The sequence below is a fragment of the Mus caroli genome, unplaced genomic scaffold (genome assembly GCF_900094665.2).
Source record: "Mus caroli unplaced genomic scaffold, CAROLI_EIJ_v1.1 scaffold_17546_1, whole genome shotgun sequence".
NCBI classification, from domain to species: domain Eukaryota; kingdom Metazoa; phylum Chordata; class Mammalia; order Rodentia; family Muridae; genus Mus; species Mus caroli.
In genome coordinates this window covers 11,826-23,020 of record NW_018390416.1, presented here as the reverse complement: position 1 = coordinate 23,020, position 11,195 = coordinate 11,826, and the positions used below count along the sequence as shown (strand labels likewise).

Below are 11,195 nucleotides of genomic sequence, written 5' to 3'. Positions count from 1 at the left end.
TTGCATACACTAGCAAGATTTTGCTGAAAGGACCCTGATATAGCTGTCTCTTGTGAGGCTTTGCTGGGGCCTAGCAAACACAGAAGTGGATGCTCACAGTCGTTATTCGATGGAACACAGGGCCCCCAATGGAGTAGCTAGCAAAAGCACCCAAGGAGCTAAAGGGGTCTGCAACCCTATAGGTGGAACAACAATATGAACTAACCAGTACTCCTGGAGCTCCTGACTCTAGCTGCATATGTGTCAGAAGATGTCCTAGTCGGCCATCATTGGGAAGAGAGGCCCCTTTGTCTTTCAAACTTTATATGCCTCAGTACAGAGGAATGCCAGGGTCAAGAAGTGGGAGTGGGTGGGGAGGGGAGTGTGTGGGGGAGGGTATGGAGGAGTTTTTGTGATTGCATTGGAAATGTAAATGAAGAAAATACCTAATAAATTAAACAAAAGCCAGAAGATCCTAGGGAGATCTCATACAGACCCAAAGAGAACAAAAATACAAGCCCAGTATACTATACCCAGCAAAACTCTCAATTAGTATATTTAAACACTATCTTTCCACTAACCCAGCACTCCAGAGGATAAGAGAAGAGGTCCAACACAAGAAGGAATACTACTCCAAATAAAAAATTGAGGTATTCATCTTTTTCAACAAACCCAAAATCGTAAAAACAGAAATATAATTTCAAATCTAACAACAAAAATAAGAGGAAGAAACAATCATTGGTTCCTAATATCTCTCAACATCAATGGACTCAATCCCCAAATAAATAGACATAGGCTAACAGACTGAATATGCAAACAGGAATCCAGCATTTTGCTGCCTACAGGAAACACATCTTAGTGTCAACGACAGTCAGTAACTCTAAGTAAAAAGCTGGGAATTTTTTTTTCCAAACAAATGGTCCCAAGAAACAACCTGGAGTAGCCATTCTAATAGCCAATAAAATAGATTGTCAACCAAAAATTATCAAAAAAGATGGAGAAGGAAACTACACATTGATTAAAGGAATAATCCATCAAGATGAACTCTCAATTTTGGACATGTATGCAGCAAATGCAAGGACACTCACATTTGTAAAATAATCAATACTGAAGCCCTAAGCACACATTTAACTTCACACAATAAAACTAAGAGATTTCAATGCCCAAATTTCACCAAAGGACAGATTATAGAAACAGAAAATGAACAGTGACACAGTGAAACTAAACGAAGTTATGAAGCAAATGGTTTTAACAGATATCTATAGAACATTTCATCATAAATATAGTCAGACACTAAACAAACCTCAACAGATACAAGAACATGGAATTAATGCCAGGTAATCTATTGGACCACCACAGAGAAAGGCTGGTTTTCAGCAATAAAAAGCAAAAAACAAAAGCAAAAGAAAACAAAACTAAAAACCATACACATGGAAACTGAACAAAACCAAAACAAAACAACAAAACAAAACAAACAAACAAACAAACAAAAAACATACACATGGATGCTGAACAACTACCTACTCAATGATAATTTGGTCAGGAAAGACATAAAGAAAGAAATTAAACACTTTTTAGAATTTAATAAAAAGGAAGGTACAAAATATCCAAACTTATGGGACACAATGAATGCAGTGCTAAGAGCAAAATTCATAGTCCTGTGTGCCTCCATAAAGGAATTGGAGAGATCATACACTAGCAGCTCAACAGTTTATCTCAAATTTCTAGAACAAAAAGAAGCAAATACACCCAAAAGGAGTAGATGGCAGGAAATTATCAAAGTCAGGGCTGGAATCAACCAAGAAGAAAGAAAGAGAACTCTAGAAAGCATCAACAAAGCTAGGAGTTGGTTCTTTGAGAAAATCAGCAGGATAGATAAAACCTTAGCAATACTAACCAATGGGCACAGAAACAATATCCAAATTAACAAAATCAGGAATGAAAAAGAAGACATAATAACCTAAAGTGAGGAACTTCAAAAAAAAAATCAGATCCCATGTAAAAGAAAATATTCAACAAAACTGGAAAATCTGGATAAAATGGATGATTTTTCTAGACAGATAGCAGGTACTAAAGTTAAATCATGATCAGATAAACCATCTAAACGACTCCATATCTCCCAAGGAAATAGAAGCAGTCATTAGAAGTCTCCCAACCAAAAATGCCTAGGACCAGATGGTTGAGTGCAGAAAAAAAGGAGATACTCTTGAGCCCAGGAGTAAATTTCTTGAATGGAAAAAAATGGCTTATGATTTAAGATCAACTATCAACAAATGTGAACTTATGTAATTGAAAAACTTCTGTAAGGCAAAGGAAGCTGTCAACAAGACAAAATGCCAACCCAAAGATTGGGAAAATATCTTTACCAGCTCTAAACTGATAGAGGCCTCATAGCTAAACTATCTTTAAATATAGACCTAATACCAATACTTCTCAAACTTTTTAACAAAATAGAAACAGAAGGAACACCACTCAATTCTTTCTATGAAGCAACAGTTATACTGATAACTAAACCATGAAAAGACCCAACAAAGAAAGAGAATTAGAGGTCAAATTTCCTGATGAACATTGATGCAAATATACTCAATAAAATTCCCACAAGCTGTATCCAAGAACACATCAAAATAATCAATCACCATGATCAAGTAGGCTTCATCCAGGAATGCAAGGATGGATCAATATATGGAAATCAATCAATGTAATTCACTATATAAAAAACTCAAAGAAAAAAACCACATGATCATCTCACTTCAGGCTGAAAAATCATTTGACAAAATACAACACCCATTCTTGTTAAAAGTATTAGAGAGATCAGGAATTCAAGCTTCATATGCAAATATAAGAAAAGCAACATACAACAAACCAATAGCCAACATCAAACTAAATGGAGAGAAACACAAATAAATCCCACTAAAATCAGGGACAAGGTCCTACCCATTCAAGTATAATACTCGAAGTTCTTGCTAGATCAATAAGACAACAAAAGGAGATCAAAGGAATACAAACTGGATGGAAGAATTCAAACTATCATTACTTGCAGATGATAGATAATATACATAAGTGACCCCAAAAATTTGACCAGAGAGATCCTACAACTAATAAAAACCTTCAGCAAAGTGGCTGGATATAAAATTAACTCTAATAAATCAGTAGCCTTCCTCTACTCAAAGTATAAATTGGCTGAGAATGATATTAGGGAAACAACACCCTTCAGAATAGTCACAAGTAAAATAAAATATCTTGGTGTGATTCTAACCAAGCAAGTGAAAGATCTGTATAACAAGAACTTCAAATCCCTGAAGAAAGAAATGGAAGAAGAACTCAGAAGATGGAAAAATCTTCCAAGCTCATAGGTCAGCATGATCAACATAGTAAAAATGGTCATCATACTGAACGTAGTCTACAGATTCAATGCAATCCCCATCAATATTCCAACTCAATTCTTCATAGAGGTAGAAAGAACAATTTGCAAATTCATTTGGAACTAATGACCAAAAAAATCCCAAGATAGTGAAAATTAATCTCAACAGTAAATGAACTTGTGGGGGAATCTCACCATCCCTGACTTCAAGCTGTATTACAGAGAAGTCTTAATAACAACTGCATGGTATTGGTACAGAGACACGTAGGTGCAGAATTGGAACAGAATGGAAAACCCAGAGATGAACCTACATACCTGTGGTTACTTGATTTTTGACAAAGGACTTAAATCCATCCAGTGGAAAAAAGACAGCATTTTCAACTTATGGTGCTGGTTCAACTGGCAGTCAGCATGTATAAGAATGCAAACTGATCCATCCTTATCTCCTTGTCAAAAGCTCAAGTCCAATTTGATCAAGGACCTACCTTTCCATAAAAACAGATATTCTGAATCTAGTAGAAGAGAAAGTAGGGAAGACCCTGGAATACTTGAGCCCAGGAGTAAATTTCTTGAATGGAAAAAAATGGCTTATGATTTAAGATCAACTATCAACAAATGTGAACTTATGTAATTGAAAAACTTCTGTAAGGCAAAGGAAGCTGTCAATAAGACAAAACGCCAACCCAAAGATTGGGAAAATATCTTTACCAGCTCTAAACTGATAGAGGCCTCATAGCTAAACTATACAAAGAACTTAAGATGTTAGACTCCAGAGAACCAAATAATCCTATTAAAAATTGGACTACAGAGCTAAACAGAGAAGTCTCAAAAGAGGAATCTCGAATGGCTTAGAAGCACTTCAAGAAATGTTCAACAACCTTACTGATCATTTAAATGCAAATTAAAACAACTTTTAGATTCCATGTCACTCCAATCACAATGGGTAAGATCAAAAATGCAGGTGACAGCAGATGTTGGACAGGCTGTGGATAAAGAGAAACACTCCTCCATTGCTGATGGGACTCTAAGCTGATAAAAACCACTTTGAAAATCAACCTGTTGGTTCATGAGAAAATTGGGAATAGTTTTACCTGAAGACGCAGATATACCAATACTGGGCAATACCCAAAAAACATTCCAACATGGAACAAGGACACATGCTCGACTACATTCATAGCAGCCTTATTTATACTAGCCAGAAGCTGGAAAGAACCCAGATGTCCCTCAAAAGAAGAATGGATACAGAAAATGTGTACATTTATAGAATGGCGTTTTACTCAGTGGTTAAAAACAATGACTTCATACAATACACAGGCAATTGGAAGGAACCAGAAAATTTCATCCTGAGTGAGGTAACCCCATGAACAAAAGAACAGACATGTATGTATTTACTGATAAGTGGATATTAATCCAAAAGCTCAGGATACACATGATACAACCCACAGAACATAAGGAGCTTAAAAGGAAGACAAGGGTATAGATGCTTCAATCCTGCATTAAGGGGGGAACAGGATGATCTTGGGAGATAGAGGTAGGCGGGGACCTGGGAGGGAGAGAGGAAGGGGAGGAAATAATGGGGGGGGCAGTATCAGGTACTGGAAGGGATTGGAGAGAAGTACAGGAGGTCAGGAAATCGAAAAAAAATAGGTAGAGGGTGGGAGGATTAGGAACAGGGTTTAGACTCTTGAAGGTCTCAGACATCAGGGAAACATCAGGCTCCCTAGACCCAAAGGGGATGAATTTAGTCAAAATGCACAGAGAAGGGGAAGATAGAACCTAGAGACCACCTCCAGTAGATAGGTATGCCTCCCCCATGTGCCCCACCCCCACCACGGCCCCTGCCAATACCCTCTGTCAAGGAATGGTGCCACCCTCCCATCTCAAAGATTTTAACCAAGAAATGTTCCTGAGCAAAGGAAGAACAGGGACAAGAAATGGAGCAGAGACTGAAGGAAGGCCCATCCAGGGATTGCCCAACCTGGGGGTCTATCCTGTCTTCAGACACCAAACCAGACACAGTGCTCCCACATGGTAGACCACAAACCCAGGAGTGTATAAGGAGGGACCTATAGATCCAGATACATAGTAGCAGAGAAATGCCTTGCTGAAAGCAATGGGAGGGGAGGCCATCGGTCCTGTGGAGGTTTGATGCCCCAGTATACTGGGTTTCTGAATCAGTAGGGCAAGAAAGGGAGGGTGAGTGAAGGAGAATCCTCATCCAGGCAAAGTGAAGAGGAAGAGTGCAGATGTAGTTTGAGGGGTTGGTGGAGGGTAACCAGGAAGTGTTATATCATGTGAGATGTAATCAAATGGAATGATTAATAAATATGTTTGAAAAAAACCACATATATGCCAGCCATTTAACTTTACCAATGAAGGAAGACTCAGTAGCCAGCTCAGAAAGACAGGGAAAGCACCCAGCTGACCTTCCTACCCTGATGACCTCCCAGAAGGAAAGCATTCTTTATCCCTCTCCACAGTGTCTTAAATATCCTTCAACAAACTTTATGTGCCTCAGTACAGATGAACGCCAGGGTCAAGAAGTGGGAGTGGGTAAGTAGGGGAGCAGGGCGGGGGGGGGGTAGAGTATAAGGAACTTTCCTGATAGAATTTGAAATGTAAATAAAAAAAAATAAAATAAAATATTAGACAAAAAACTAAAACAAAACAAAAAACCAACTTTCTTCTGAGGCCGAGCAGTTGTGGCACACGCCTTTAATCCCAGCACTTAGGAGGCAGAGGCACGTGGATTTCTGAGTTTGAGGCCAGCCTGGTCTACCCTAGTGAGTTCCAGGGAAGCCAGGGCTATACAGAGAAACCCTGTCTCAACCCTCCTCCCCCACCAAAAAAAAAGACTTTCCTTCTCTTTACTTATATTCATTCCCTTTCAACCGGTTAGTTGCTCTACCTCTTGACCTGGAGTTGACTTTATTTTGCTTTGCAAAAAGTGGGCGTGCTAGGGCTGAGCCACAGGACAAAAAGTACCCTGAAAGCTCTTGGGTTATAGGTCTGTGCTAGTGCTGAGTTACACCATAAAAAGGTTTTTCTCTCTTTTTTTTCTTTTTTTCTTTCAGGAATTAACACAATCTTGNGGTTTACAATGTGACCAAATATCCTGCAGCACAAATTAACAATATTGCCTCCCTTATAGGAATCAAGCTCTCTGACGAGTGTCCTGGTTGTTTCCAGGCATGTCTGAGTGCATCATCATGGGAACACGATGATTCCAAGGACATCAGAAATGGACTCTTGAAGCAATTTCACATGGCAAATAGAAACCTAAAAAACACCAAGCCACCCCTGATCCTTATCATAAGGGATAAATTCCCCTTCCNCCTTTTCACATAATTTATGGCAAGATATCANCATTCTTGACCTTGGCTCAGTGTCCTATGTGCTGCTGAATGGAAGTGTTGCTGTCCAAGGGTCACCAAACAAACCTCAGAAACACTGAATTCAGTTAAACAGGGAAAGTTTATTGAATTCACATCCCACGACTGAACAACCAGGGCAACAGCTGAAAACTGTAGGCTAGACATTTCTTAGGGCCAGCTCCATGAAAAAAAATAAAAAAAAAAACACAAAGAGCTCATGCACAACCGCTGGAATTGCTGCCCTGACTCAAGCTGTTTTAGACATAATAGTTCATATTGACCTTGAATTTGAAAGTCTTATGTGAAACATATAGATGTGGAATTTCATAAGATTAACAAACCTCATAACATACAGAACATGACAGGGTACATGGTCATTATAACCCTGCTATGAGTCAAGATTTTGTTTTCTTTTGTTTTATATCCATGACTGGGAAGCATATTACAGGAACAGCATGAAATAGCATGAAATAGGCTTATAATAAATGTGCTACAGATATGGTATGGGGCAAGCCTTATCAGAGAGAACTTTGTATCACTAGGAAAGAGGTCTGCATGACCTTACCTTAAAAGGTCCATGGTCTCAACAGAAGCTCTTTGGAAGGAGGACAGAGAATGTGTTTGTTACATGTAATAAGGGGGCTCAGAAGTATTGCTCAGCCTGGTCAGTGCCCATTTCACATTACTCTATCCATGCAGAGGAACCCAAGGTGTCCTCACACCTTCCCTTTGAGCCATGTCTAGGCACAAAAAGACCAGGACACAGTGCTGGTGTCCCACTCCTCACTTATGCTTAATTTTCAGCTAATGTACTAAAAAAAAATACAGTGTGGTCACTTGTTCTTGATAGACTTCACATCTTACTGAGGGCACCAACTGCTTGACTACACCCAACTCTCTAAAAAGTCTGCACCCTGGGACATATATCAAGATAAATCTGGCATGGAGGTGCATGCACACTTTCCTGTACTGAACATAGAAAGGTGGAGGTAGAAGTGTGATGTGTGGTTAATTAGCCACCAAGTTCACATTGTGTTGCTGGATTTCATCTCAGGATAAGGATGTGGAGAGTCTCTGATGGCTTCTGTCTAGCCCCTTGAATTCTCTGAGCTTTGGCCTCAGCACTTAATACTTCCTGCTGGGGCAGCAACACTAAAGGAAGCTAAGATTATCATTGGCACAGTATCACGCTAGCAGCAGTGGATATTATCAGTTGTTCAGATGATGATACTCACTTTCATTTGTTCTTAATGTGGGCTTAGGGAAACAGAGAACATGGTCCTTAGAATGGAAAGATCATTCTCACTTCTCCATCTTCCCAGAAAGAAATTCTGGAAGGGGGAGAATGATAAGTTCTTTATAATAGAGAAGACTTGTTAAGTGAGGCCTTGGATGTAGCATGTGTTTCAGTGTTGTTTTCTGAAACAGGGTCTCAAATACCCCATGTGGACCAAGTTAACCTTGAGCTCAGACAATTCTGCTTCCACTTTTTTATATTTGAGCTTCCAATTGGGGCCTCCAAGTACTGTGAAAACATAACTAGTCATTGTGAGAGACCTGGATAATCTAATGCTAAGGCATGTACTGCACAGTATAGCAAAAGCCATTGTGTTCTATGTCTGCCCCCTATTTCAGATAGTTGCTGTCATATGACAGCCAATCACCAACACAGAAAAACAATTTGACTCAGAGCAAAGTCATGGTGCCCACATCCTGTTGTGTTCTGTATGAGGTTTGTTAATCTTACAATGGTNCATAAACCATTCCATGGGACCCCTCAAATTAAGGGTCAATATGCAGTTATATTTAAAATGGCCTGATCAGAACAGACAACTGGATATTTCCCAAATATAAATGAACTAATTGTGCTTTTTCATTTGTTTGTTTGTTTGTTTTGGATTTAGGCTTTTGGTTTTTGAGTTTTTGTCGTTATAAATTAACAAAGATAGATTTCTGAGGCTATGGCTCAGCCCCAAAACCTGACCTATGGTTCTGATCAATCAACTTTAGGGTCTGCATTTAATAAATCATTCATGTTTGACTGAGATTGGGTTTTGTGTGGTTTGTGGGGCCAAACATGAACCCAAATACAAGATGCTAGACCCTTGCTCTGTCAACTAACCTATATCTATAGTATTACGCTATACTTTCTACCTGCACATCTTCAACTCTGTTGAATATATTATTTATTTCATACAGAATCTCATGGTCTAGCACACAGAGGGCTATAAGCAATATTTATTGGTGAGTTTGGTGCAGTGAGAAAAGTCCCCACACAATCTGAAGGCCACTCATTGGTGGCTCCAATATTTCAGTTTTCTCTGCCAAAAGATCTGTAGACTGTTGTCAGAAGCATGATGACTGCATGTCTCCCTCCTAAGGGATCTTGAGGCAAATTTCAAATGCTAAGCACAAGGCTTCATGAGTGTGGNCCCTAACACACACCCACACTGCAACTGGCCCTGCAGGCTCAGCCTGGATGAGATTTTATGCACCTGTACATGATGAGACAGCAGTAGATTTTGGCTGCATATTCGAACTGGTATGATTTTTCAGTAGGTTTTAATAGCTCCTATTGCTGATTGAGGAAAATTTAAGGTAGGATGAGATATTTCTGAGAAGGGTTTGGAAAGGAAACACAGANTTAGATACATAGGAATTACTTAGGTGTTGCCAATCAAGCCTGGAGCAAACCCTGGCTTTCGATGGATGATGTGCTCAATGGCTATGCTCCAGGAAAGGGCAGCTCAGCTTCCTGTCAGTACAGGGAGAACATTAGNAGGGAACCAAAGGCTTTATGTAGTCCATGAAATCAGCAGTCCCTCCTTGGACATTCTATTGTCTCCTGGAGAATTCCTAGCAACCTTTGTGATGTCACCAGTGTTGTAGTGACAACAAACTCACTGAGATTTCTCAGTCAAAGGCTGGACATTGCAGTGATGGCCTTGTTTGCCCGACTCGGCAGACTTTTTCAGAGAGCCAGTGTGGATGGGAGAGAGACCAGAGAGGGCAGGAAGGATGCTGGCCTTCCAACTGAGAGTAATGAAGGACGAAGGAGGTGGACTTGGGGGTAATGTAGAGTAAGTCCTAGAAAGTGGATGTTGAGCTTCCTGGTAGGGGTGGCCTGAGCTGGATTTTCTAATAATGTGGAACTGGAGACTCTGGGTAGCAAAAAAACTTCCATGGTTATCACAATTCTTGAATCATCAAGGATTTCAGAACAGTACTTTTTCATCCCCTAAGGCAGGAGTTGACAAGGTCAAAGATGTTAGGCTATGAACTTCAAGTCTTTATTTGCACTGGGTATTGTGGGTGTTACTTGGGGACAGAATGAGACCATCAATAATGACAGTGGGTCTAAGCAATGCCAGTTTGGGGGAGGGAAATCCTGCACTTCAATCCATGGCTTCTTTTAGCTCCTGTAGTTATCTGACATTAGTNACAGGGAGAGAATGGTGCTCCAGGCCATGACCTCATGCTCTCAGAACTGCTCTGACCTCCTGTTTGTGACAGTTCCTACCTTACTTTTCTTTATCACCAATTGTAGGGGGCAGGCATTTCTACACTCTAAACAAAGAACTATCAGTTGATAGACCCAAAGGGTGATTCTATTTCTATTTCTGGGATGTTTTCTGTTTTTTTTTGGGGGGGGGGAGTTGATCAATATGTTGACCATGGTCTCCCCCTGCATGACTTTTTGAGCCAATTCCTTGGCTTAGAGTGACAGGTAGGATATCTGAGCATCTCCAAGATCTCAAATACTTGAATGGTGAATTTATCATCTGACTTGTGAAACCACAGGTCTCAGGGCTCTGAAGCCAAGTTGTACCCTGGAGAAGACATATCTCTGGTCCTCATAAGCACGTTTAAGGGGGAATGAGGATACATCTGGCTACTTACATCACCTGATCTCTCTACAGTGATGGTANAACTGAGATCCACTGTGAAGAAATCTCATGCTGGGACCAATCTCTTTGTGGTGTCACTAGGTTACAGGCACTTTTGCTTTTCTGTGGTCAGTCCACACTCTTTGCATTCTCACATCTAATATTCTTGTATTCATCTACCTACAGTGGCTCTCAGACAGACATCATCCCCTGTACCTGTCATAAGCAAGGACCAGTTTGAGAAGGAAGAGAACGAGCTGATCAAAGAGATCCAGCTCACTACCCAGGAGACAAATGAGCTGAGAGATCACCTGATCTACATGACCGAGGGATCCATGAACAAGAGGTATACATTGCTCCAAAACCTGTGGTGTCAGTCTGGGGTCTGCAATGCCTCCCTCATCTTATTCGTTTAAAGGGGTGGGTTCTAGGAAGCTATACCACCAGAACATAATTGGGCCTCACTTCATGCCCCTAAATAATTATTAGAGTAGTGGCCACACCTGAAGTTCTGTCAGGAGCAAGAAGGGAAATAGACTCTTCTGCTCCCTCCACTTGAAAAGAGGAACTTGGAGTCTGAGTGAAGAACTCAGG

The 11,195-nt window shown here is 40.3% G+C and overlaps 1 pseudogene; it reads left to right on the top strand.

The window, feature by feature from the left end:
* The first annotated feature begins 9,653 nt into the window (after positions 1 to 9,653).
* The window catches only part of LOC110288639, a 4,415-nt pseudogene continuing 2,873 nt past the window's right edge, over positions 9,654 to 11,195 (top strand).